This window comes from Hemicordylus capensis, chromosome 1 (assembly GCF_027244095.1).
Source record: "Hemicordylus capensis ecotype Gifberg chromosome 1, rHemCap1.1.pri, whole genome shotgun sequence".
Lineage (NCBI taxonomy): Eukaryota > Metazoa > Chordata > Lepidosauria > Squamata > Cordylidae > Hemicordylus > Hemicordylus capensis.
Genome location: NC_069657.1, coordinates 57567926 through 57594399, shown reverse-complemented (window position 1 = coordinate 57594399; position 26474 = coordinate 57567926). Strand labels below are relative to the sequence as shown.

The 26474-nt window shown below is 43.9% G+C and overlaps 1 long non-coding RNA gene across 1 annotated transcript in view; it reads left to right on the top strand.

The window, feature by feature from the left end:
• Positions 1–6335: 6335 nt before the first annotated feature.
• The window catches only part of LOC128340024 (uncharacterized), a 33020-nt gene continuing 12881 nt past the window's right edge, over positions 6336–26474 (top strand). Inside the window, exon 1 of the long non-coding RNA XR_008313404.1 lies at positions 6336–6521. This is a non-coding gene — a long non-coding RNA (uncharacterized LOC128340024). The remainder of the gene's footprint in view (positions 6522–26474) is intronic.

Here is a 26474-nt window from a genome sequence, read left to right as displayed (position 1 = left end):
AGAAGCTTTATTAAGTATATTCTTTAGACTAGGCATATGCTGACAGTGTATTACGTCCTTGTTAGAAGTGCATAAACTTCATCTCCATTAAAACACCATGTCTACATTTTAGCGATATTTATTTACATTGATATACATGCTTGAGAATGTTTTAAATACATAGCTCCAGCACTCTCCAGTGTGAGTGATCATTTGGAAATAAATGATATAAAATTATTGTACTCTGACAATTTCAAATGGGTATCTTTTGTCTCTTCTCACACTTGTTATTATAACTCAGAGTTGATCTATTCAGCAGTAAAAAGCATTACACTAATGTGTCTAATATTTCTTGTTAACTACTTTGGAAGGATTGAAAAGTAGCTACTTTCCAATCCTTCCAACTACTTTGAAAGGATTTTTTAAATATAGCACCAATACAATGACACTTTGACATTTTTACTTTAAGAGAAGCATAGAGAGAGAGCTAGTCACCAGATTCTTCTCTGTAGCTTTAGTGATCTCATTGACATGGTCTGATTGCAACTCCTGCTTACACAGGCACATCCAAACTAAAATTTATTGCTTTGGATTCCTTGGTAACCTTGTAGCTGCCTCCGTGGGAGGTTTGTTACCACTTGATGATCGTGGCAGTTCTAAAAACGAAGTTTGTTAGTAGCAAATGATTATATTTATTGCATTTTGATTAAGACAAATACTCCAAGTTTAGCAACACAGTATGAAAAGAACTTGGATTAATTCCTGGAATCCATCAGTTATTCCAGGAGTAACCAGAGTGACAGCTCCCTAGTGGTAGAATGTATGCCTAAAGGGATTTGGGAAAGTATCTGCTGAGAAGGAGGGGGCAGGGGAGAAGCCTCAGAATCTTAAATCCCTTGGAGAATAAAAACCATTGCTGCATCTCAATGTATGATCATATTATGAATCTACAATCTTTGTAAGAATCAGAAGTGACTAGCTGGTAGGAATGTGCATGAGCCGGTTCGGTGCCCCCTTTGGGAAGTGCCGAACCAGCTTGGGCAGCCAGAGCTGAACCGGTTGGTGGGGATACATGTGCCATAGATTACTGACCCCTAACTATGTCCTCATTAACATCCCATGCCACCTGACCCATGGCAGGGCAAAAATAGGTGGTATTACTCTTGGAAATTCTCTGTGGTGAGAGAATCCCTTTCTCATTATAGCAGAGTGCACAGAGGCACAACACAGCGGATTTAGTTAGGCATGCATGTATGCTGAGAGTAAAGTACCTTGGAGCCAATTCATAGTTTCAAATCAATATAAATGGTATTTATTAGAGAACTCCATTCTAGATAGGAAGGTGAGGAGTTAGGATCTCTAATCTATCTATCTAGCTGGATGCAGATGGATTCTGCATCCTCTCTGCACATATGGTGCAGGGAGAGAGGCTTGCCATGTTGCAAGGTAGAAGGGCAGGTAGGAAGAGAGAGAGAAGGAAGGAAGTTGAATCCCCTAAGAGTAGCAATCTACATTTCAAAGGGATAGTGTCAGAGCAGTAGAGAAGGGATGACCAATGTCTTGACCCTCTAGCCCTCTGACTTACTAGTCTGTCCTCCACTGTCTGAGACAAGAGACAGCACAAAGTCCTTTAACTTCCAACAATTACTGATCTAGGATTGCAGCTTTGCGGCAATAAGGGAGGCCAGCCTGGTTCCACGTGGTTGTGTGCTGCAACGGGAGCCACATGGCTCCCGGCAGGAAACCTTCAAAAATACCCTCCCCTTAAACCAGGTTAATGGAGCAAGTGCTTCGTTAACCTCATTTTTCCAACCGTGAGATGCCGTGGCACAGCTCCGTGGCACGTCAAATCATGAGGAGACCCCCAACTGGGAGGCAACGACAAGCCTCCCGGCATTAGGGGTCTCCCCAGAATGCCCCACACACTTGTGCAGGGCATCCTGGGACTTCTGGGGGCCAGGTGGCCTCCAATCTCCACCACCCATACTGGCTCCGTGTCGGAGCTGGTAATCGTGTGGGCGGCTGATCCGGCCGACCAGGGACAGCTCCCTGTCACCATGAAAGCTCCCATACACCGTGAGTATGAAAGTACCTAAGGTTTATTGGATCCAAACTTTAACTGAAAGCCCTGATGCATGAAAACTGTCAGGCTTTTTAACAGAATCAGACAGCTGAATTTCAAAATGGAAAGCTAAATACAATAGTCATGCTTGCACTAATTTGAAATTGTTTGTAGTACTTGTTTGTAGTACTTCCCCCCCCCCCCCGGTACATGCCTCCTACGATGGAAAAGCAAGAAGAAAAAAAGCAGCATATAGAGACAGTGGACAACATTTAATTAGTAAAGATTAAGGACCATTGAAATCAATGATACTAGTTACTCATGAATAACTGCAACTCTATTAATTTCAATAGCTAACATGATGTGCAACATATTGTCCGTGGTTTTCCACCACCCACACAGCTGCAGGTATCTAAAACTGTGTTGCAAAATCATGCTTGCATGATGCCACAGCCATTATTTCCAATGATCAGAGTGTCGCACAAGTACAATTGTGTAGGTGTATGTATTCGCGCAAGCACACTCTTGTGCAACAGTGCTGGCATTGTTTTAGATGCCTGCAGTAGCACAGATAGTGCAGAACTGCCCATGATACACTGTGCAGCATGTCAGTCAATGGGACTTAGTCATGACTATCATAGTTTGGATGTTGCCCATTATGAGAGGGAGGGATAAATGAACAGCCAAATTATGTTCAGAGTGCAAAGTATACAGGTCAAAGATCTGTAGCCATTGCTTGCTTTTCTGCTCTATACATCCAGCACTGTTCCAGGTTTTTTTGTCATTAGTAAAGAGGGAGAGAGATTGCTCATTTATGACTATATTATTCATAAATGCTGTGCTCCATTAGCCAGACTCTTCTTTAGTGTTTAAAACAAGCCAAATAACACCCAAGCTGTTTATCTTATGATTATCTAATTAGGTTTGATTTGACTTTAATAGGATTTTTTTAAAAAATCAGATTATATTTGCTTCTTAAGTTTACTGCTCCTCATGACTAATCACAACATGCATGTAAGTTCTTATCACTGAAGCAAGGGAATTGCAATCAAGAGAATGATTTGTATTGTGACAATACCTCCTTATGAAAAGAGAATCTTAGCAGAGAATTAGAGCTAGTTTGTATGTAATTTCATTTGTACATTTAAAGCCTCTTAAATGAAAAGAACCACTAATTGTCACTGAAGTATAAATCTTGTAAAATGCAAGAGAATGGCAGCATTCCATTGGTGTAGTTAGAGCAAACAAAAATATATATTTTCTCTAGAACATTGGGTCACCCAATGACTTGTAATAGATTCAGGAATGACAACAGAAAGTACTTCTTCACAGAACACATAATCAATTTATGGAATGGGGATAACCACTAGTTTAGATGGGTTTAAAAGGAATTAGACACATTCCTTTAGACCATCAATGACTATTAGCCATGATGACTTGATGGAACTTCCATGCTCCTAGACAGTATATCTTTCAATACCTGTGTATGTATGAGAGTGGCGGGGTGGGAATCTTACCTTCATACCTTGCTTATGCCCTTCCTGGAGGCATCATGCGAGCCACTGCTAGAAGCAGGACATTGGACTAGATGGACCCTTTTTCTAGAAGTGCTCTAAGACCACTGAAAGAATGTAAGATGACCAAGGTTCATGCATTATAAATGTCAGTGTAACTAAAATATCATGTTAGTTATAATCCAACTCCAGTGTGAATGTAATTACCGTATTTTATGGACTATAAGACTCACTTTTTTCCTTGAAAAATATCCGCCAAAATTCAGGAGCGTCTTATATGTTTTAACAGTTTAATATGTTAAAACTCTGAAAAACTGGATTAACATTAAGGTGCATCTTATAGTCCATAGCGTCTTATAGTCTGTAAAATACGGTATATCACATATGTGCTGGATTTACCAGGCAGTTACTGGAGCAATAATTTAGCAGGTGCTCCATTTCTTTTATTCCCTTCCCTTCTGGGGACTGAGTAACCCTATCCCTTACCCCTTATTCCAGCAATGAATGGGTGCTTGTGCGAAAAGGAATCCCCAACAGACAGGGGCACGATCCCCAGTTTAAGTTTACCTTTCACCAGTACAGGTGGGAAGGGAGGGACCCAATCCTCTCTTCCCAAGAGAGGGAGGGAGAGAGGGGGCCACAAGTCCCTTCCTCCCCAACTGGGGAAGACAGTTTGTCTTTCCCAAGGAGATTTACAAATGACCCCCAAAGGGGGTACGTAGGGATTCTTGTGACAAACCATTTTTCTGGATGTTTAATTTGAGTCTGTCAATCTGTCCCAATTGGATAGTTTCACAGACTCAAGACAGCCCAAACTGTCCAGACTGCAAATGGATTGCACCTAGGGAGATTCCGCTTGCGGGATGTAGGCTCCTTTCCAATGTTTGGGTATGAGTTTGCACCACAGTCCCTGCTGAGGGGAGTCCTGATGACTGTCCTTTCAAGGAGAGCCAGAGTGGTGTAGTGGTTAGAGTGCTGGACTAGGGCCGGGGAGACCCGAGTTCAAATCCCCATTCAGCCATGATATTAGCTGGGTGACTCTGGGCCAGTCACTTCTCTCTCAGCCTAACCTACTTCACAGGGTTGTTGTGAGGAGAAACTTAAGTATGTAGTACACTGCTCTGGGCTCCTTGGAGGCAGAGCGGAATATATATGTAATAAACAAACAAACAAACAAACAAATAAAAAATCCAGAGAGCCTGCACTAATTCCATCAAGCCCCTCCCCCGCTCTTTAAACGAGGGTGTTGTGAAACCAGATTAATCCTCCTGACCGAAAGTGGTGCTCACTTGGTTTTGCCAGGCGCCACCTTCCTGGCCAGGTAACAGGTTCCAGAACAACCTGCTGCAATCAGAGGCTCACTAACCCCCAAACCTTGGGGACCCGTTCCGGTCCTCCAAGGTCTGCGGGGGCTCCATTTGCTGTGGGGGGGGGTCTTGGCAGCCACCCGCGCCTGCCCCACCAAACCTCCACTGTGTTTTTTTTTTAACTTATTGCCATGGCCAAGGGGTAGCTGTGGGTGGAGGGAAGGAGTGAAAAATAGGCTGAGGACACAAAGACATTAGGAATGGCTCTTTTGTGATATTTCTATCCATTTTGTTGGGGGTCCACATGAAAAACAGAGTGCAGGTGGTACAGCAGCAGCGCCAGATAGTTGTGGTCAATATTTTATTAGAGTGGATGTAAAAGCTGACGGCTAGAGGGTTAGGAAGGAAAGGGCTGGACTAATTTAGCCATCCTATTTTTAAATTTCATGTTCATATATGATTTTGAAAGCCTCCCCTCCCACTGCCAAGAGATCATGGGTTCACTAAGGATTTAAATTTCAATATTCCATGTCCATGTTTACTCCATCTTTGGACATTGGGATTACAGAAATGGTATTTCTGAGCTCCTATTCCTTTAGTGGCAGACAAATCCACTATTCTGAGACCCTGTTCCTATATGGCAGACAAAGGTTCTGCAGTGGTAGCTTCCTTAATGGTTATGATGGCAGAAGCTATTCTGTTGAAACCTTTTCTTAGCAGGGAACAGGAATCCTATGAAAACCTCTCTCTCTCTCTCACACACACACACACACACAACACAGGGCCTAATTAGTGGTCTACACCCACAAACACGCACAGCTGTAACATCAAAAGTGTGAAGCAGGTAGGATCTAATCAGCATCTAGATGTAAGATCACTGTGGTGGCACTATGTAAGCTACTCTGAGCTCTTCAAGGAGATGTAAGATAATAGCAATTAAAATGAGGTTGTATAGGAAGTGGCACAGTTATCACATCCAAAAAGGCATGTTTTATTGACCTCCATGGACTTGTGACCCTTTTAAAGTCCCTGCATTCCTTTGTGTATATTGTAATCCCATCATGGCATTTCCTGATGCTGCAGTTTGGAAGGCTGCATTAGTATTTCTGTGTTCTCTGCGGGGGGGGGGGGGTTCCTGTGACTTCAAAGGCAGACATTCAACAGGTGTGGCTTTCCCCATTGCTACATAAGGCTTACAAAAACTGTGTTTATTGCTGCATGCAGCTATTAAAGGCCCGAAGAAAAATTATCCACCTACCCCTGCTCTCCACTGCCCTAAGGGAATCCATAATTTGTTCAGTGCATTTAAGCTAAAATGAGTGGAAGAACATTTATAGTGAATGATGATACTGTTGGGGGGAAATCCCCTTATTGCTGGATTAAAACCTGTCTGTTCTCTTCCTCCCATTCTTGTTCTCCTCCTCCTTGTCTTGATGCTATTAGCCAGAGATCTACCAGCACTTCCCACCTTTAACTCCAACCTGCAAGATGGGAACCATTAACTCATGAGATGTGAAGCTCAGAAGCTGCATGGACAGATGGTTATTTTGTCCTTATCCTCACTCAAACAGAAGAACAAGGTGTGGACTAAGCAGAAAACTAATTCAAATATCAATGAAATTTAGAGGATGGAGTACTGAAACAGAGACATTAAGTGTGGTAGGTTTTGAATTCCTACACATAGTGACTAAGCCAAACAGGGGGCGAGAAAGCAAAGCAAATGGAGAAAAAGAACAGCACCTTCAGTGAAGGTGGTGTGAAAACTTAGTAGGCGATTACTTTGGAGAAAGGACTGTGAGTTATATCAGCTTTAGAGCCTAGAGACTAGCAATAATTCTAAAAAATTTAAGTTTGTCTACATTTTAGCAAATTTTATTCCTCTTCACAGGCAAGTTACTTCTAGATTTTCCATCTATTTGCAGTTTATATTGCTTTTCAAAATAACACTGAAAAAACAACTGAACATCTAAACGGGAGTTGTCCAACAATTAAATGCCCTGGCTTTGTAAACTGCCATGAGACATTGGTATGTGGCAGTATAGATAATTAATTAATTATTATAAGCCCTAAATTATTCTCCCATTGCATATTTAGCTTCAGCTCCTCTTGATCTGACACCCCATTAACAAATAATAATAATAATTGAAACAGTTATTTAAAAGGGCAAAGGAAGTGAGAAACAGGAAAGTGTGTCTGTGTCTAAACCAGAACAACAATCCAGGTTTATAGCCTAGTTGCTTTGCTCTTTCACACACAAATTTCTTTCAATTATTTCCTGGGGTTTCATTCCAAAGGCATGTTGTTATTTTCTTTCATTCCTAAATTAACATGTTTGTTTAATTGTCTAATGTTTGTTGTTAGAACTTCCATAAATTTCAGTGTTGTGTTATAATAGCACTATGTTTAGCCACTAAATCAGCTAGACACTAATTATCTATAATAATTTTATAGAAAGTCCAATCTGCAGAAGTATAGCTTAAAATCAGATGATTAAAAGCAAAGGGTTTGCAAGCTGGCAGCTTTATACTTCATGCCAAAATGTTGTAGATGAGAGGAGAACTGGTCTTGTGGTAAAGGTAAAGGTGAAATGTACCATCGAGTTGGTGTCAACTCCTGGTGCCCACAGAGCCCTGTGGTTTTCTTTGGTAGAATAAAGGAGGGGTTTACCATTGCCTCCTCCTGCACAGTATGATGATGCCTTTCAGTATCTTTCTATGTCACTGCTGCCTGATACAGTACCAGTGGGATTCAAACTGGCAACCTTCTGCTTTTTAGTCAAGCATTTCCCCTCTGCACCATTAGGTGGCTTTGGTCTTGTGGTAGCAAGCATAAATTGTCCCCCTTTGCTAAGCAGAGTTTGCTCTGGTTTTCATTTGAATGGGAGACATGTGTGAGCAATGTAAGATATTCCCTTCAGGGGAAGAGCATCTAGGTTCCAAGTTCCCTGTCTGGCATCTCCAAGATAGGGCTGAGAGAGACTCCTGCCTGCAATTTTGGAGAAGCTGCTGTCAGTGGGTGTAGACAATACTGAGCTAAATGGACCAATGGTCTGACTCAGTATTAGGCAGCTTCCTATGTTCCTATGTTCCTGTCTTGGGCAAAATCAAAATATATGTACCAAGTTAGCTTATGGTGTATTGTATCCTCAGCACCACCTGTTGTCACAAATAGTTGAAGAATTTGACTGAACAGTGATGCAATCTATTTTATTTTATTTTATTTTATTTTATTTTATTTTATTTTATTTTATTTTATTTTATTTTATTTGGCTGAGTTATCCTTCGCTGCCGGTCTACCATAGCACTTATTGTGTATCTCAGTGCTGATTACTATTACTTTGTTCGTAATGCTGTGTCTGATTCTGTACTTCATGCTTGCCTTAGCCTAGTCTTTGTTGGTTTTGTTTTTGATGTCAGTGTAAATAAATAACTACTGCAGCATTTGGGACAGTTGGGAAATATAGCTGGGGTGTTTCAGAGATGCCGAGTGCACAAGAAGAGTCTTGCTAAATCAGACCAAAGTCCAACATCATGACCTCCACAGTGGCCAACTAGGTGCTTCTGGGAAATTTACAAGCAGGGCATGAATGTAACAGCCCTTCTTTGCTGTTGCTCCCACCTGTGAGCCTCAAGCCCACAGCCGGAACCACAGGAGGGCCATGGAAACCAGGTCAGCCAGGAAGTCTGAAGGGAAGGCGGAATGAATCTAAGAGGCTCTAGTACCAGCTCGCTCATGGCATGTATACCTTGCAAATTTGCTGCAGCTAGTCAGGGCAGGCACCTCCCAGGGGAGGGAGTTACAAGGGTGTGGGCAGGCAGAGAGACTATTGAGAGCAGAAGATGGCAAGCCAGGGGAAAGGGTAACCCAGATCTGAGTGCATAAGAACAGCCCTGCTGGATTAGGCCTAAGGCCCATCTTGTCCAGCATCCTGTTTCACACAGTGGCCCACCAGATGCCACTGGGAGCCTACAGGCAGGAGTTGAGGGCATGCCCTCTCTTCTGCTGTTACTCCTCTGCAACTGGTATTCAGAGGCATCCTGAATACCAGTTGCAGGTTGGAGGTGGACTCTGAGGTTGGAGGTGGACTATAGCCCTCTGACTAGTAGCTGTTGATAGACCTCTCCTCCATGAAGTTATCCAAACCCCTCTTAAAGCCATCCAGGTTGTTGGCTGTCACCACACCTTGTGGCAGAGAATTCCATAAGTTGATTATGCGTTGTGTGAAAAAGTACTTCCGTTTGTTGGTCCTACATTTTGTGGCAAATAAACTTTCATGGTATGACCCCTGGTTCTAGTGTTATGGGAGAGGGAGAAAAATGTCTCTGTGAGTAGGCTGGGTTAGAAGGTCATAGGGCTTGGAACATAAGCCTGCTTGCGTGCCCTCCAGCATTACCATAAGGCAAAGGAACTGCTCTTAACATGCCTGTGAGCTGTGGAGATGGCCTACTCTGCCTTGTATGATGTGGTGCTATCCCCATGGGAGGAGAGAGAGAAGACACTAACCCACAACAACTGCCTGACCTGGGATGTTCCAGTAAGTCAGGGGTTCTCAAGTTGGATCCCTAGATATTGTTGGACTACAACTTTTGTTATGGCCTTTCGCCATTGTGGCTGGAAATGATGGAAATTAAGAGTACAACATCAACTAGGGCCAAAGTTTGAGAACCCCTGGTGAAACTATCATGGCTAATAGCCCTTGATAGACAGATTTCTGGAAAATAGGTCTAACTAGAGATCAGAACCAAAACATGATTCTAGGGTCAAATGCTCTGCTGGAAATCATTTTGGAAGAGATGATATCTCAGCAGCTTTCAATACCAGTGAACTTGGTATCCTTCTGGGCCACCTCTCCAGGTTGGGACTTGGGGGCAATATGATAATGGTGGCTCTGGCCTTACCTTGAGAGTTGCACCCAGAAGGTGGTGCTGAGTGATGCCTGCTCTATCCCTTGGCCATTGGCCTATGGGGTGCTACAGGGTTCTGTTTTGTCCACCACGTTGTTTAACATCTACATGAAACCACTGGGAGAAGTTATCTGTTGGTATGGGCTATGGTGTCATCCATATGCTGATGATACCCGGCTTACCTATCATTTAAGCCAGCTAACACCAAGGTGGCAGTGGATATCCTGAACTGGTGTCGGCAGGCTGTTCTGGATTGGATGGGGGCAAACAAATGGAAACTTAATCCAGATAAGATGGAAGTGCTCTGGGTTGGTAAAACTGATTATTCGAGTGGTGAGGTAGATGTGGTCCTAGATGGGGTCACACTCCCCCTGAAAGACCAAGTTTGCAGCTTGGGGGTGCTTCTGGACCCTTGGAGGCACAGGTGGTGGTGGTGGTGGTGTGCAAGAGTGCTCATTACTATCTACAGCTGGTACATCAGCTGCGACCCTGCTTGGCGAAGTCAGACCTGACCTCAGCCACTCATGCACTGGTAACATCCAGATTGGATTACTGCAGTGTGCTCTACATGCCCTTCTTCTGCCCTTGGAGATGGTTCAGATGATTCTTCTGCCCTTGGAGATGGTTCAGAAGCTTCAGCTGATCCAGAATGCTGCTGCAAGAATGCTTGTGGGTGCTAGTAGCTCCTCGAGGATCACACCTATCCTGCGGCAGCTTCGCTGGTTGCCAGTTTGCTTCTGGGTCCAATTCAAAGTGCTGATCTTGACCTTTAAAGCCTGGGCTTCGGTCCAGGGTATCTGTCGGACTGCATTCATCCATGTGAAACTGCCAGGACTTTTCATTCATCATCTCGAACCCTGCTCGCAGCCCTGCCATTCACTGAGATTTGGTTGGTGGGGACAAGAGACAGGGCTTTCTTGGTTGTGGCTCCTTGGCTATGGAATGCCCTCCCAGAAGAGCTTTGCCACACTCCCTCCCTTAGTGTTTTTTTTAAAAGACCTCAAAATCCATCTGTTTAGAGAGGCTTTTAAAATCTTTTAATGATAAATTGGTGGACTTTTATATTATTTTTATTTGCTTGTAATTGCATTTGTTTTAATTGGTTTTATTCTATGCTGTTTTATTTGTTTTATTGTTTTAAACTTTATATTACCTTTACTGTTGGAGCCGCCCCGAGGAGTATTGTACTGGAGGGATGGGGTATAAACATTTTAATAAATAAGATTATATTCTTGCTGCAGTTGACTGAATATTTTGAAATTACTTTCCACCTAGTGTGTGGATTCCTTTATTTATTCCACTTCTTCCATAAAGGCACTTGCTGTCCATTTTAATTTAAGGATGCTTTAGAAGAATCTATTCTGAATGAGATCTAAGGATAAGCATGCACCTTGTGACTTCTGTGCAATTCTGCTTGCAGCTATGTTAAAGCTAAAAATCTGTGGATGATTGGGATGTGAGGATTCTAGCACTGCCTAACCCTTTAGTGAAGCCAGTTGTTAACAAGAGTTACCTGAAAGTGGTAATGAAAAATATGCATGTATTTCGTAGAAAAGACTATGCACACACAACCTCAGTCAGCATTGTTCAGTACAGTTTCCTGCACTTCAGACGGTGAGCAAAGCACCAACGGAGGTGGGGAGTACCCTGTGGTGAATGAAGATTTTGTTTTGTCTCTATATATTGTGTTGTACAAAAATTGAGTTTTTATAATTTTTCAGCCTGAAGTAATTTGAGCTACACTCATCCCCAATCCTACTTTGTGAAGACAGTGTAGGTGAGTTGCTTCTTCAATTATCATTAAATTGTGTTGAATGTGTAGCAAGGTGGCAGTGTAGATAAGCCATTAAATAAAAATGAATTATCCAGGTTGTTGTGTTTCTTGGCACACAGATGCAACAGCATTGTGGAACACATCAGCCAATCTCTTTCTAGTATAAAATACTGCATTCTAGACTAAACAGTGCATTCGTCTTTTTCCAATGTGAGATGTATTCATTCCTAAACCATAGGCAAATCCCTTCATTCTTTCACTACTGCTCACCGGTTTCATCAAATCAGCTTGTTCCTCTTAAAAGCTACTACCAGCTGACTTGTTCTGGTAGTACAAAAATGTCCAAGTCCTGGTAGTGAAGCTATTAGACAATATTGGACAAAGAAAACCAGCCATATTAATAAATGGAAAGAAAATGGAATCTGCATGCAGAAGCAGATTTCTGCATTCACATCCCTTTGCGGGACTGAATCTTGAGTGTATTAAATGTTGCAGTGAACTCTGCAGGGATCTGCACTCCTAACCTGGAGGTCCCTCAACGCTGACCTCCACGGCTCATTCCCAGCCTTTAAACCAGGCCTGGAGGTCTGCATACACGGCTGCTGAAAGATGCTGGATAAAAATAAATAAGTGATCACAAACAAATAAATACATGATCACAAATAAATGATCTGGAGTAAAAGGTAAGCAGTGAGGTGGCCAAGCTTGCTGGCCACCAAATTATTCAATGAGCCCGATGCTAGGGATGTGAGAGCCGGCTTGACTTTGAACCAGCTTGGCTTGAAGTCTCAACCTTGAACCAAACTGGACCCGATTTGGTTGGAGGTCAAGCCACACTGGCTGAGCCCGGCTCAAGGTGGTGGGAGCAGTAAATGTGTTAAAAATATGACAGACTTACCGAGGGCTTTAACGGCCTCGGGGGGTGCTGTGGTGGCTGGGGGGGGGGACTCTGGAGGCTTCTCCTCCCCCTGTCAGCCTACCCCCGGTCTCCCACAGCCCATTTTGGGCCATTTGGGGGCTTTTTCAGCCCTCTGTACATGCATGATGGCCCAAGTCATGCAAATGGGCAGTATGCATGCGTGGCACACCCCCCCCCAAATGGCCACTGCACATGCACAGAGGGTGGAAAATTCCCAGAACTGGGCTGAATCAGCCTGTAGGAGACCGGGGAAGGCCAGATGGGTGAGGGAGAACCTCTGGAGACCCCCTGTGGACATCCCTGAGGCTGCCAAAGCCCTCAGTGGTGGTAAGTCTGTCATATTTTAAAACAGTTTTACTGCCCCCTGCCTGCTCAAGCTGGGCCCAAACTGGTTTGGATTTGAACCGAACCAGCCTGGCTCGACTTTGCACAGAACTGGACCGGACCCAGTTCGGCTCGAGTCCAGTTTGATTCGAGCCGAACCAGTTTTTCCGGTTTTGTGCACATCCCTATGTGCAGCAGCTGTAAAGAAGGCTAATTCCAAGCAAGGGATTATTAGGACAGGGATTGATGATAAAACTGCCAATATAGTAATGCCTCTATATAAATCTATGGTGTGACCGCACAGTGTGACTGCACTATGTACAGTTCTGGTCACAGCACCTTAAGAAGGACATGGTAGAGTTGAAAAAGGTGCAGGAAATGACAACTAATATTAATTAGTTGTGATTTCCCTACATTTGGGCCTTTTTAGTTTAGAAACAAGACAGGTAAGAGGGGACATGATATTGTTGTATAAGGTCATGCAAAGTGTGGATCAAGTGGAGAAAAAGAATTTTTTCTCCCTCATAATATTAGGACCAAGGGTCACCCATTGAAGTTAAATGCTGGGAGATTCAGGACAGACAAAAATAAGTACTTATTTATATAATGTGTAACAAAACTATGGAATTTGTTGCCACTGGATGGGGTGATGGCCACCAATCTAGGTGATTTAAAAGAGATTAGAAAAATTCATGGAGGATAGGGCTCTCAATGGCTACTAGCCTTGATAGATATATATTTCCAAAAGAACCAGAGGGGGCATGTCCCTGAGCACCAGGTTCTAGGGAACATCAGCAGGAGGGGGAGTTGTTCTCTTTCCCCCACTTGCAAGCATCCCTGATATACTTGGTTGGCTACTGCGTGAAGCATGATGCTGAACCAGATGAGCCCTTGGCCTGGCTGGGCTTTTCTTGTGTTCTTAAACCTCTCTTGCAGTGCTTCTGAGTGACCTGCCAGTAGTTCTCCTGCATTCAGTGACAAAGTGGAGGAATCGACTATTATTAAACCACCTATTAAATTGCTCCCTACTGGGCTGCCTGAAGTGGAATCTTCCTTTGATCATAAAGCTGCCCTGTGTTGTGTATGCCCTAAAAGAAACTTAATTTTATGCCAACTTCTATCAATATGTAAATTGAGCATGCTAAATTAGCATACTTCCTTTGTGAGATTTACAACAGGTGCTTTATCATTGCACCAGCCAAATCCCAGAGGCAACGACAGAAGAGTAATGGAAAGTGTTCCTGTCTCGCCATTTTCTATGTTAGAGAATAAAGTAGTCGCATCCAAGCCAATTTCTGTTCTCCAAGAAGGCAGCAATGCATAAAGACTGAATGTTTTAGTACTGAGTGGTGAAGCTTTTCCTGGATTTTATCAATTTAGGCTGAAGGTGGGGGTTGTACGTTGGAATGCGCTGCCACAGAAAAAGGGCAGAGCCTTTCTCCATGACATACTTGTTTTCTTCTTCCATGGAAATTTCTCTATAGTGGAACATTCACACGTTCAACCAATCATTTAGCCTGAAGTGATATAACCCAAGCAAAGCCTTACCACTTAATTCTGCTGATTCTATAAACTGAGCCATAGTTATGGTCAAGTGACTCCTATTGGTTCAGCACTGCATCTGCTCCTACTCTCTCAGTTAACAGGAGCAGGAAAAACAATGGTCCCACAATGTCGTATATATTTTATTGAGTATATACTGCTGAGAAACTAAGTCAAAAATAACAAAGACATTTGATGCAAAGCACAAGAAGGTGAAAAGGAGTTACCACTGCTAACTGGGCAAAGAGGAACCTTTCAACGTGGTGATTCTCTTATATTTAGCAGGGTGGAGGAGCAACTGGCTCTATCCAACCCCAGCACAGCATCCCTCCAGTGGCTGTTGCTGGTGTCTACCTTGTGTTTCTTTTTAGATTGTGAGCCTTTTGGGACAGGGAATCATCTTGTTTGTTTATTTTCCCATGTAAACCACTTTGCAAACCTTTGTTGAAAAGCAGTGTATAAGTAGTAGTAGTAGGCATAAAACCTAACACATAAAAGTCCAAACAAGACGAAATCATGAGAGACTCTGCTTTCTATTCCATGTCCTCAAATATGACATTGAGAAAGTTACTCAGACAACAATGATTATACTTTGTGTGTAGCTTAGATAACTGTAGCAACAAACCTACAGAAACTAATTCTTAGAGCTTCCAAAGAATTCACTGAACAAGCTTTCCAAATTGTGGAGACAGTGCATAAAAGGTACCTGGGATTTACATAACAGACAAAGTGCAGCAGCATATTAAATACTAATGAAGAAGGTTAATAGTACTGAATGAAAAAGTATGTCACTCAGCGATAGCTCATGCCTCCAGAATATGGTAGTATGTGGACAAGTCCCTCAGTTAATAACATTCTGGTTGCCACACTGCAAGTGAATGTTAAATGGCATTTTGGGGCTATAGGAAATTCTGGATGTGATTTTCAGCAAGAAATGGCACAGAATTAAAGGGCTAAATAGCCTCTATTTCTGCACTAGGGTTGTGATCCAGAATGGGTCCCCACAAGGCAATTAACTGAAAATAAAGTCCAAATTACACATTTAATATCATGGAGTTTGGCCCTTAATCCTATAATAGAATGGAGGTAAAGAATATCCAAAATTATGCAAATATTCCAGTTTTTAAAATGAGAAATGTTGACACCTATATAGGAGGCTCTCATTTTTTGCGGGGTTAGGTTCCAGGCTACTACCATGAATGGGGAGATGGGGGGTGAGGGGGCTGAGCCTATAGGAATTTGGGGGTAGGGTTCCTTGGAAAATATCTATAAATTCCCCAAATTTCTAAATCACCCAAAATCACACACATACCCCCCAAAAAGGGGGGGGGGGTTTAAGCAAAAACAAGTGATAAATACAGCACTGTACCTTCACTGTTCCAGCTCCCCAAGTCTCTGGCTCCTCCAGTAATGATCCCAAAACCAGCACTCCAGCTCTGGAAAGTTGGAGCGTTGGTTAGTTGCAAATCATCACAAAGGAGTTAAATCACACCTCTAGAGTTAACAACACTCCCATTCAGAAAAGAAAAGAAAGTGAAAAAATCAGGAGTAACATTACTCCATCTGTGAGAAGTATCTGGCCTTGTTGGCCAAAAAATAAACTGAAGCAGGAGGAATTACTTCACTCCACTGGAGTTAGCACCACTCCAGTTCAGAAAATTGAAAAAAGAAATTGAAAACAAAACAAAACCAGAACATCACTCCTAGAGCTGTGTGAATTGGCTTGAAATCAAGTTGGTTCGCACTTGAACTGGTTTGGTTCGAAGGCTCAATCTCAGACTGAACCAGGTCCAGTCCTAGATAGAGCCGAACCACTTGGACCAGTTTGGGCCTGGTTCAAGGGTGGTGGTGGGCTTCCCTAACTAATTTCATTAGTAAATTGGAGTATTCACACTCTCACAGTTGCCCTGGAGGTTGCTGCTGTGGCCATGGAGAGGGGCTGTCATGACTGTGGAGGGGGGGCTGTGGAGGCTCACCCTCCCCCCTCTGGCCTCCCCATGAGTCTCCCGGTTTGGGCCCATCTCATGTTTTCAGGCCGTCCACGCATGTTTTGGCCTCCATGCATGTACATGGGCCACATGGTCATGCAAATAGCCCATGTGAATGCATAGAGGTAAAAAGATGTCCTCCACGCATGCAGAGGGATGAGACGGGTCTGAAAATGGGCCTGAACCAGGCAAACACTGGCCCAGGAGATTCAGGGGAGGCCAGTAGGGGTAGGGGGAGACTCCACAGCACCGCCCCCCATGGCCACCACGGCCGCCTCTGGGGCAACTGTGAGAACGTGAGTACTTCAAAGTACTAATGGCTACCACTTAGGGAAGCCCCCTGCCGCCTTCAAACCAGGCACAAACTGGCTTGAATTCAAGCCAGGCTGGGCCTCAGTCTGGAGGGGAGCAAAAACAAACTGGTCCAGTCCGAATCTGGTTCGGATGTGAACTGAACTGGAACAACTGGTTTTGTGCATATCCCTAATTACTCCACTGTAGGCAAAGGGCCTGGAGAGGCAGTGGGGCTGTCATTGTCATCACTATTTTCTTCAAACTCTGGAAAGTGGAGATGGAGGTGTCACTCTCAGATTTTACTTCTTCAGGTGGGAGGGTACTCTGCTTTGCCTTTGTCTGAAGAGCCTTGTAGGTTTCTTGGTAGGGTTTTAACCTGGTCTCCAGCTGTCGCTTGAATGTTATGCTGCACTCCATTGATGGGTCAATTGCCAAGGCTTTCTGAGCCAAGGCAGTCCCCACCTGCAGAAACTAAGTCAGGACCTTGGTAGTTAAAGACTTTGCTGCCACTATCTTCTCCTCTCTGTCTTCTTCATCGCTCTCAGAAACCACTTAGATGAGCTCCTCCAATTCCTGATGTGACTCTAGAAGTTCCCCCACCTCTTCCTTCTGGATGTCCTCCAAGCCTTCACCTGCAACATTGCGCACGAAGTTTACAATTTGTGCCACTTCATCTCTGTTGAGGAAACAGCCTGGCTGGATGTGGGAGCAACTGCCTCCGGCCATAGTTTTTTCCAGCAGGCATTCCAAGTCCATGGCTGGATCTCCTTGAGGGATACCTTGATGTCTTGAATGCAGTCAGCAGCAATGCTGCAGTTTTCCCAGCAATTGCTGACTGTTAGAGAGGGGTTGCTTTCTATTAGGTCCAGAAGCCTAATGGAAATGTCCTTGAATGTCCTCTGGGTGCAGTTTTATTTATTTATTTATTTATTCATTCATTCATTCAATATACCGCCTGGTATAAAAATCTCTAGGCAGTGTACAGAATTAAAATGTAAAATAGAACACATTTAAAATTCATAAAAAAGATAAAAAATCAAAGATAAAAACATATTTTTAAAAATTACAATTTAAAAATCGAATCTCAGTTGAAGGCCTGGGAAAACAGGTACGACTTCAGGGTCCTCCTAAAAGCAAACAGAGAAGGAGATGCTTTTATTTTAGCAGGGAGCGCATTCCAGAGCCCTGAGGTAGCCACAGAAAAGGCTTGGTCCCAAGTTGCCACCAAATGAGATGGTGGCACCCGTAATCAGACTGCTCAAGATGATCTTAATAGGTGACAGGGTTCATGACAGAGAAGGCGCTCTCTTAAATACCCTGGACCTAAGCCGTTAAGGGCCTTATAGGTAATAACTAGCATTTTGTATTTCATTCAGAAACCTATCAGCAGCCAGTGCAGTTCTTTTAGAATCGGTGTTATATGGTCCCTTTGGGTAAAGGGACCATAAAGGGTCCCTTTGGGTAAAGAGACCAGACTGGCTGCCATATTCTGTAACAGTTGCAGTTTCTGAACTACGTACAAAGGCAGCCCCACATGGAGTGCATTACAGTAGTCAAGCCTAGTGGTTACCAGCATATGTACCACCATTTTATGTCACTAGTCTGCAAGAATGGACGTATCTGGTGTATCAGCCGAAACTGATAAAAAACACTCCTGGCCACAGCCTCAACCTGAGAAACCAGGGAGAGTTTAGGAACCAAGAGCATTCCCAGACTATGAACTTGATCTTTTAGGGGGAGTGTAACCCCATACAGAACAGGCAGATCTAAACTATTTCTCGGATCCTGACCTCCTACAGACAGTACCTCCTTCTTGTTTGGATTCAACTTCAGTCTGTTATCCCTCATCCAGCCCAATATCGCCTCCAAGTAGGCACTTGGGGGGGGGGTCATGCCATTTCCTGATGAAGTTGGTATAGAGAAATAGATCTGGGTCATCAGCATATTGATAGCATCCCAGACTAAACTTCCTGATGATCTCTCTCAGCGGTTTCATGTAGATGTTAAAAAGCATTGGAGACAGTATGGAGCCTTGTGGAACCCCACACTTCAGCTCTCGCTTTTCAGAGCAATAGTCTTTAAGTGACACCATCTGGAATCTGCCAGAGAGGTAGGAACGGAACCACTGTAAAACAGTGCCACCCAATCCCACCTCCTTCAAGCGACCCAGCAGGATACCATGGTATCAAAAGCCGCCGAGAGATCCAAAAGGATCAGCAGAGTCACACTCCCTCTGTCAATCGGAGATCATCCTTCAGGCCGACCAAGGCAGGCTCAACCCCATAGCCCACCCGAAGGCCAGTCTGGAAAGGATCTAAATAATCTGTGTCATCCAAAACTGCCTGGAGCGGAGAAGCCACCACTCGCTCAATCACCTTGTCCAACCAAGGAAGATTAGAGACAGGCCTGTAATTAGCTAACTCTGAGGGATCCAAAGCAGGTTTCTTCAAATATGGTCTAATACCCTCGTTAAGACAAAGCGGTATCCCGCCCTCCCTCAGCAAAGCATTTATGATATTTACCAGACCCTCTCTGATAATATTACTATCAGGTGAAATAAGCCAAATTGGGCAAGGGTCAAGAAAGCAGGTGGTGGGGCATACAGTCCAAAGCAGTTTGTCCACCTCGTTAGAAGTAACAAACTGAAAATGATCCAATTCAATCCTACAAGAGGGGTTGCTGGGCACTTCTATGTTAGACTCTGCAGTAACTGTGGAGTCTAGTTCAGCGAGAATACAAGATATTTTATCTGCAAAAAAGTTGTTAAAAACATCACAGTGAGTGACAGATGGTTCCAAATTCAAATTCAATACAGAGGGGGCATGAACTAGCCCCCTCAAAACCACCTGACAACTCAGCTGGACGTGAATTTGCAGAAGCAATGCAGGCAGAGAAGAACCGCATGAGGGTTCAGTGGGTTCAGTGCTACTAGTACTACTACTAGTAGTAAATTCAGAAGAAATTATTTGGGTTGTGCACAAAACATGGAAGTGCACTGTACTGTACTGGCACACCAACCCTGTGTGTCCCCCCTCCACTACACCCCTTCTGGTTCTTGGATTGTTGTTCTGTACTGCAGAACAACACACCCTTTCCCACACATCTTTCAAAAACTGACTCTGGTCAAATGTGGTGGTAAGAAATTTAGTAGTGACCAGGTCTACATTAGTGAACCACGAACAGCCAAAACTGGGATCCAGAAACCTGTGAATAATGAGGATCTCCTATACTCACTTTCAGACTTTATATATAATGTTTGTGCCTCAGGGCTCAAATGCTTTAGGCTTGTTGGCATCTCCCAAATTGTTTCATTTTGTCAGGCTTCACAAATGAAATTTCATAAGCTGGCAAATATTCATTACCAGTTGATTCAACACTGCCCCCCCCCTTTGAGATTATAAAACACACCCCACCCCCAATTTAGAAATGCTTGAGACAAAACTATACTTGAAGACATAGGTCTATAGAGTTTTAGGAGGAAAGTAAAACAAATGACTTGACTTTATGGCAAACATGCACTATCACTGTGCCAATGCCAAGGCTGATTTAGCAGCATCAGCTAGAAAGAGCAACAGGATAGATTGTATGCTTGAGTCATTTTTATTCAATGTGATTTTCTTGCTCAGCAGCTCAGCTGCTACTTTATCATATGTAAATTATATTTTGTTCAGTTTCTGGAAACTTTCCCCTTTTAGATTATTGCATGGCTACAGTTCTGGAAAACATATTAAAAATTTTCAGCAATTTTAAAAAACAATTCCAAATTCTTCAACCATATAAATATAAATTCTTAATGCTTTCCTATATAAATAGTTAATTTCTATATAAAATTAAGGAGTCAAGCTTGGTGAGTAATAAATATCTATATTTATTTATAAACAGAAGGCAAAATCTCTTTCCACTGCAAAACTCTCTTACCACTACATTTGACCAGAGTCAGTTTTCGAAAGGTGTGTTGGGAAAAGGCGAATATGATCTTTTGCCAATAATTGTACTATAACTAGTTAGCTATTGTTTGAGAACAATACCTGGCTAGATTTGTTGAGGTGCTTGGAAGGCAACCTTCCTCTTCAGAAACGATTTGCAGAAACTATTTTTAAAGCTCTTTATCAGAAGTTCCCAGACTGCTTATTGCTGCTGAATGTCATGATCCTACTGAAACAGGTTTCAGGATAATATACTACTACATTATAGACTTATAGGACATTGTTTGATAGGTCTAATTCATTCATGCTTGTGAAAAATCCTTGGGCTCTCACAAGTCTCTGCTATTGTGCAGCAGTGATCAACAGTACCACTGGGTGTTCCTTTGCCCTTTGGACTTGGTATGGAGATCTCTTATCAGTCATATTGCCTGCTGAGGCATGCTGCTCAGGCTGGAAACTCCCTTTACTCCCTTTCCCTCCCTTTCTCCTGGGTGGGGGATTTCATCCTTGCAACAAATCTGTGAACAGGAGATATGCAGCCCTCTGTCTGTCAGCCATTGGTCCACAGTCAGGGGCAGACCTTGCACGAGGCAAGGCCAGGCAGTAATTTAAGGCAACAGATTATTGGGCCAACAGCATGGCAGCAAGATGCCTCACCACCACCCATGGAGCAGCTCTTCAGGGTCATTCGGGCACCTCTCCTCACACTCCTTACAAAGACTGCAAAAAGAATGAGGAGAGAAGAGAAAGCTGCTGGCACCTCCCCTTCTCCTCACCCCCTGTGTCACTTTCAAAGCTTGCAAGGGTCGATTTTGAAAGGGGGTTGGCTACCACCAGGGTCCGTGGGGCACAGCAGCATTGGTATCTCATGCGGGGCACTGCAATATCTCCCCGCCCCCCGCCAAAGACAGACATTCACCTCAAGGCCACCCAGTGAGTATTCTGGTTGAGAGGAGATTTGAACCCCGTTTGGTACGAACCCAACACACCAGTGGCCTGGGGCTTGTTGCTAAGAGATGGAATATTTATCATTTTTCTGTTGCTGTGTATTTATTTTGGAGCCTTCTATACCACCTTTCAAATAATATTTCCCAAGATGGTTTACAAATAAAGCTATAATAATAACTGAATATCAGCAGCAGCTAAAATAGCAATTAAAAGTGGCAGCTAAAAACATTGTCTTATTGGGAAGGGCAGTTTAACCAAATCTCATAAAAACAGTTGTATACTAAAAGCATAAAACAGTAATAACATCAGAAAAACATACTGGCCTACAACCAGACTAATGTCGTGCCAGCATAGTGCTGCACAAGGATGTAGCACAATGATGATGTGCAAAGAAGTGAGGTCTGTTGCATACAAGTTCTACGGCTAGAGGAAGATGTTAACACATTTCACAACTAGTGTTGTACAACATTATGCAACTCTGGGTAGCTCTGCAAAGTTACGAAAATAAGAACAGCCCTGCTGGACCAGGCCCAAGGCCCATCTGGTCCGGCATCCTGTTTCGCACAGTGGCCCACCAGATGCTGCTGGAAGCCCACAGGCAGGAGTTGAGGGCACGCCCTCTCTTCTGCCACTACTCCCCTGCAACTGGTACTCAGAGGCATCCCGCCTTTGAGGCTGGAGGTAGCCCACAGCCCTCCGACTAGTAGCCATTGATAGACCTCTCCTCTATGAAGTTCATGCAGTTTCTTTCAGTGCACTAGTGCAACATTAATCTCGATGTCATCCACCATTTTATATAAATACCTGACATTAATTAATCACTTAAAAACTACTGTCCAGCCAGTCTGGACTCGGCACTCACCCACTTCCAGGGCGATGCTGCAGCAGGCGGCAATGCGCTGTGTGGCTCCAGGGGAGTGGCCGACTGTTTGCCCACCAACACTGCACCTGAACCAGAATGGGCCCACGTCTTGGGTTAGTGGACTGGCCCGTGCTCTGGGATGACACAGTGAGCACCTGGCAATGACATCAGGTGGCCAGTGCTGTCCAACAACAGGGATGGGGAGGATGGAAGTGAGGGGTGTTAGGTCGGGTTGGAGGGAGGGGAAAGGGAAGACAAAAGGAATCAGGCAACACGGGAGGGGTTAATAAAGGCAAGGGGGGAGTGGCCAGGGGGCACTGGATGTCCGGCCTGTACAGCAGCCTTTAAAAGTGGGCATGCCAGTGATGGCAGAACGGTGTAGATGGGAAGGTTGTGGTTCTCTGGAGAGAGACCAACCCTGTGACTGCTGGAAGCAGGAGGAATATCTCAACATCATATTGTTTGACTAAAATATATGTGAGAGACAATTATCATTGCTGGTATTATCACACACCCAAAGCCAACTTCATGCATGTTTGGTTGGAAAGTCTTCCTGGAAAGACATTTTGGCAGTGATGATCCTGCCTCTGCTTTGTGATCCATCACGAATAGGGTTAGGGTACTGAAAGGAGGTTTTATCCCGGACCACTGCTAATTAATATGGAATGTGTGAATGGCAGTAAGATATTGGTTGCCAAATCCACCAAGACAATTTTGGCAAAACTAACCATATATATGAGGCTGTGTGATGGAAAAACAAATGCTGGGACTTTTTGAAAGAAGCTGGTCTCCTTTTGTGACATATATGAATGTAGATATTCACTCATACAAGATTTTCTTCATCATAAATGTTACCCAACATGTGAATTTTTTTTTTAAAGCTAACAACTATTAAAGCAGCAGTTTAAAAATCCGCAGCAGATAGAGCAACCCAGACCACTTGGTCCACTGAAAGTCCAAGTAAACATGACAAGACATTGAGGTTGTTCTCATGTCCATCCCCAGAATGGGGATCAGCACTGAGATCACTCCTTATCCTAGCACTCCTCCCCACATAGCCCAGCTTTTGTATCCAGGCTAAAAGTGAGGCAGGAGGACATGTGCACGCCTCCTACCTCATGCCCAGGCTGCCAGCAGCCATACTTGCCACAGAGCCAGGGGGAAGGAGCAGCTCAGCAGCTGGGAGATATCCCAAGGCACCATGCTGCTCATGCAGTGCATTGTGGGATATCTGGTGGCCAGGCTTCCTTCTCCTCATCTCTCCTTTGGCACGTTGCTCCACCTCTACACCACTCGTTTGGGCACATGGATGATGGAGCCCTTTTTGGGCCCCAGATCATGTGGGGGAGGTAGATAGGATCCTGCCTTCCCCATCCCCATCCCCTAAGGTTGTGTGAGCGACCTTATTGTCTGGCACCTAAGCAGTGCCTGAATTACAGAGAAAAATGCTTAGAGGAGCCCTTCGTAAGATCCACAAGGCTCACGCCCTGAGCTGCACTTATTTTAGCCCTACCCTCTGGCCTTCATTATTTGTTTGTTTGTTTGTTACATTTATAAACCGCCCCATCCAGAGGCTCTGGGTGGTGTACAGCAACTTTTTAAAAGACATAAAAAAACACAATTCAAAACACAGTGCTAAAAACAATTAAAACCATTTAAAACCAATTAAAATACTTTTAAAAACAACACTTTACAAGCCTTGGAAGGCCAGGCCAAACAAATAAGTTTTTAGGGCTCTCTTAAAGGCTGACAGTGAGCCTAAACTGCGGATATCTGCCGGCAGTGCATTCCATAGACCAGGAGCAGCTATAGAAAAGGCCCGGTCCCACTGTCTCCAGTGGTAACTGGAGACAGAGCTCTCCAGATGACCTCAACGAGCGATGGGGATTATACACCAAAGAAGGTGCTCTCTAAGGTAACCCGGACCCAAGCCATTCAGAGCTTTAAAGGTAATAACCAGCACTTTGTATTTCGCCCGGAAACATATCGGCAGCCAGTGTAGCTGTTTTAGGACAGGCATAATATGGTCTCTCCGGGTTACCCGAGAGACCAATCTGGCTGCTGCATTTTGAACTAACGGAAGTTTCTGAACTACGTACAAAGGCAGCCCCATGTAGAGCTCATTGCAGTAGCTGAGCCTGGAGATCACCAGCTGATGCACCACTGTTTTGAGATCGTTCTCTTCAAGGAATGGATGCAGCTGTCGAATCAGCCGAAGCTGATAGAAAGCGCTCCTGGTCATAGCCTCCACTTGAGTTACCATGGTGTAAGCCATATATCTAGCTCTGTTCAACAGAATCATATAGAAATTATGGGTCTATAGAAACATTTTATTATGGGAAAAAAGCAAGGAGGTATTAAATATGTCAAGAATGACAATCACTGAAAAGGCTAAAATAAAACAAAACTCATGAAAAGTGTGTTCTCATGAGCTGTGTTTTTAACTGACAAAATACAAAACCAAACAAAAATCCCCTGCAGTAATAACTCTCTTCCCCTTTGCTCTTACTCTGCTTCTGAGAAGTAGAATGTAGAAAGGGAACTACCTCCCTGTGCTGGGCTTCTGCTTCCCCAACAAAGAATCCCCCAGTGAATGGGGATCAGCTTATCAATAGGGTATCAACAGGGTGGACAGCACTGGATGGCCGTTGTGCATAGTGACTGACATCCTGACAGTGTGCATGCTCCTAATATCAGCATGCATGTATCAGTACACACACACACACACACACACACACACACACACACACACACACTTCTGAAACTCTTGACGTTCTTCTGAAACTTCTGACAATCTTGCTCAAGAGTGCTTGTACTTCAGAAATACAAGGACTAGCATAAGGACCACTGCTACATATGCGCTGGTGTTAGAAGCATGCACATTGAGGTAATCAGAATGTCAGCTAGTAGATTATTCCTTTCACTAATCAAACTCCTGTTAACCAGTAACATGTGTATCTCAGTTTGTCCCCACACTATGACAGAGTGTGAACACAGACTGGTGCTATTCACAAGGATCTGTCCTATACTATCCACATAGGTCTGTTCTGGTTGGAAGCTGGAATCTGTCCTTCTGCCTCACTGTTAATTCCACATGGGAATTTTCAGGAATTTATTTGCTCCCATCTCTCTCTCTCTATTTCTCTAAGGTATACCCATCACTAATCCCATGTGTGGCAGCTTTCGTGAGAGTTTGCGAGTGAGCTGCCGGCAGGGGGAGAGGAAAGCACTGGTGCCGGTGGACAGGCTTGTGGGTGAGGGGGAGAAGAAAACAGCGGCAGCTGGTGGGTGGGTGGGGGAAGAAAATGGCGGCAGCAGGTGGGTGGGTGGAGGAACGGTGGTGGCAGGTGGGCAAAGAAAACGGCAGCGGTGGGAGGGCAGGTGGGCAATGAAAATGGTGGTGGTGGCAGAAGGCAGAGGCGTAACTAGGGAAAACGGCGCCTAGGGCAAGCACTGAAATTGTGACCCCCCCGCCCCCCAAACATACATCTGACTGACACACATGTTTCATGCATCAATCTTTGTTTCTCTCTTCACCTCTGAGAATTCTAGTCATCGTATAATCTTAATATATAAGGACCACAACCTGTGGGGGGGGGGGGGAGACAGCAATTACATTATTCAAATGGTTTCCCTTATTAGCCCACAAAAACTAGCCTTTCAAGATTACTATTTAAACCATGCTTTATATTTATCATTTTTTAAAAATATTGCCTAATATGTAAATCTCTAGGCGGCTTTGCAATCCATACAATCCTATCATATTGAAACACTATAAGCCAATTTAAGTTCCACGAATACAAGGGCACAAGGCCACCTAACCAAGAGTTATGTACTTTTATCTAGAAATAAATTCCACTGGGACTTAGCTGCTAGTTAATATGTTTAAGATTTCAGCCTAACTGACTTGCAGAGTACTACAACTGAAACGGATCTCACAGTTCCATAGAACACACGAGTGTCTGCCCATCTCCACCACCTCATTTTTTGAACGTATACCGCACTAGTGCAACTTATTACCTGTCAAGTAAATGATCAGGAACAAGCATCATCTCCAACAGGAGCCTAGCACAAGACAGACACTCGGCCCCCAGACGCCCCTTGCACCTGCAGTGGAAGCACTCGACACCA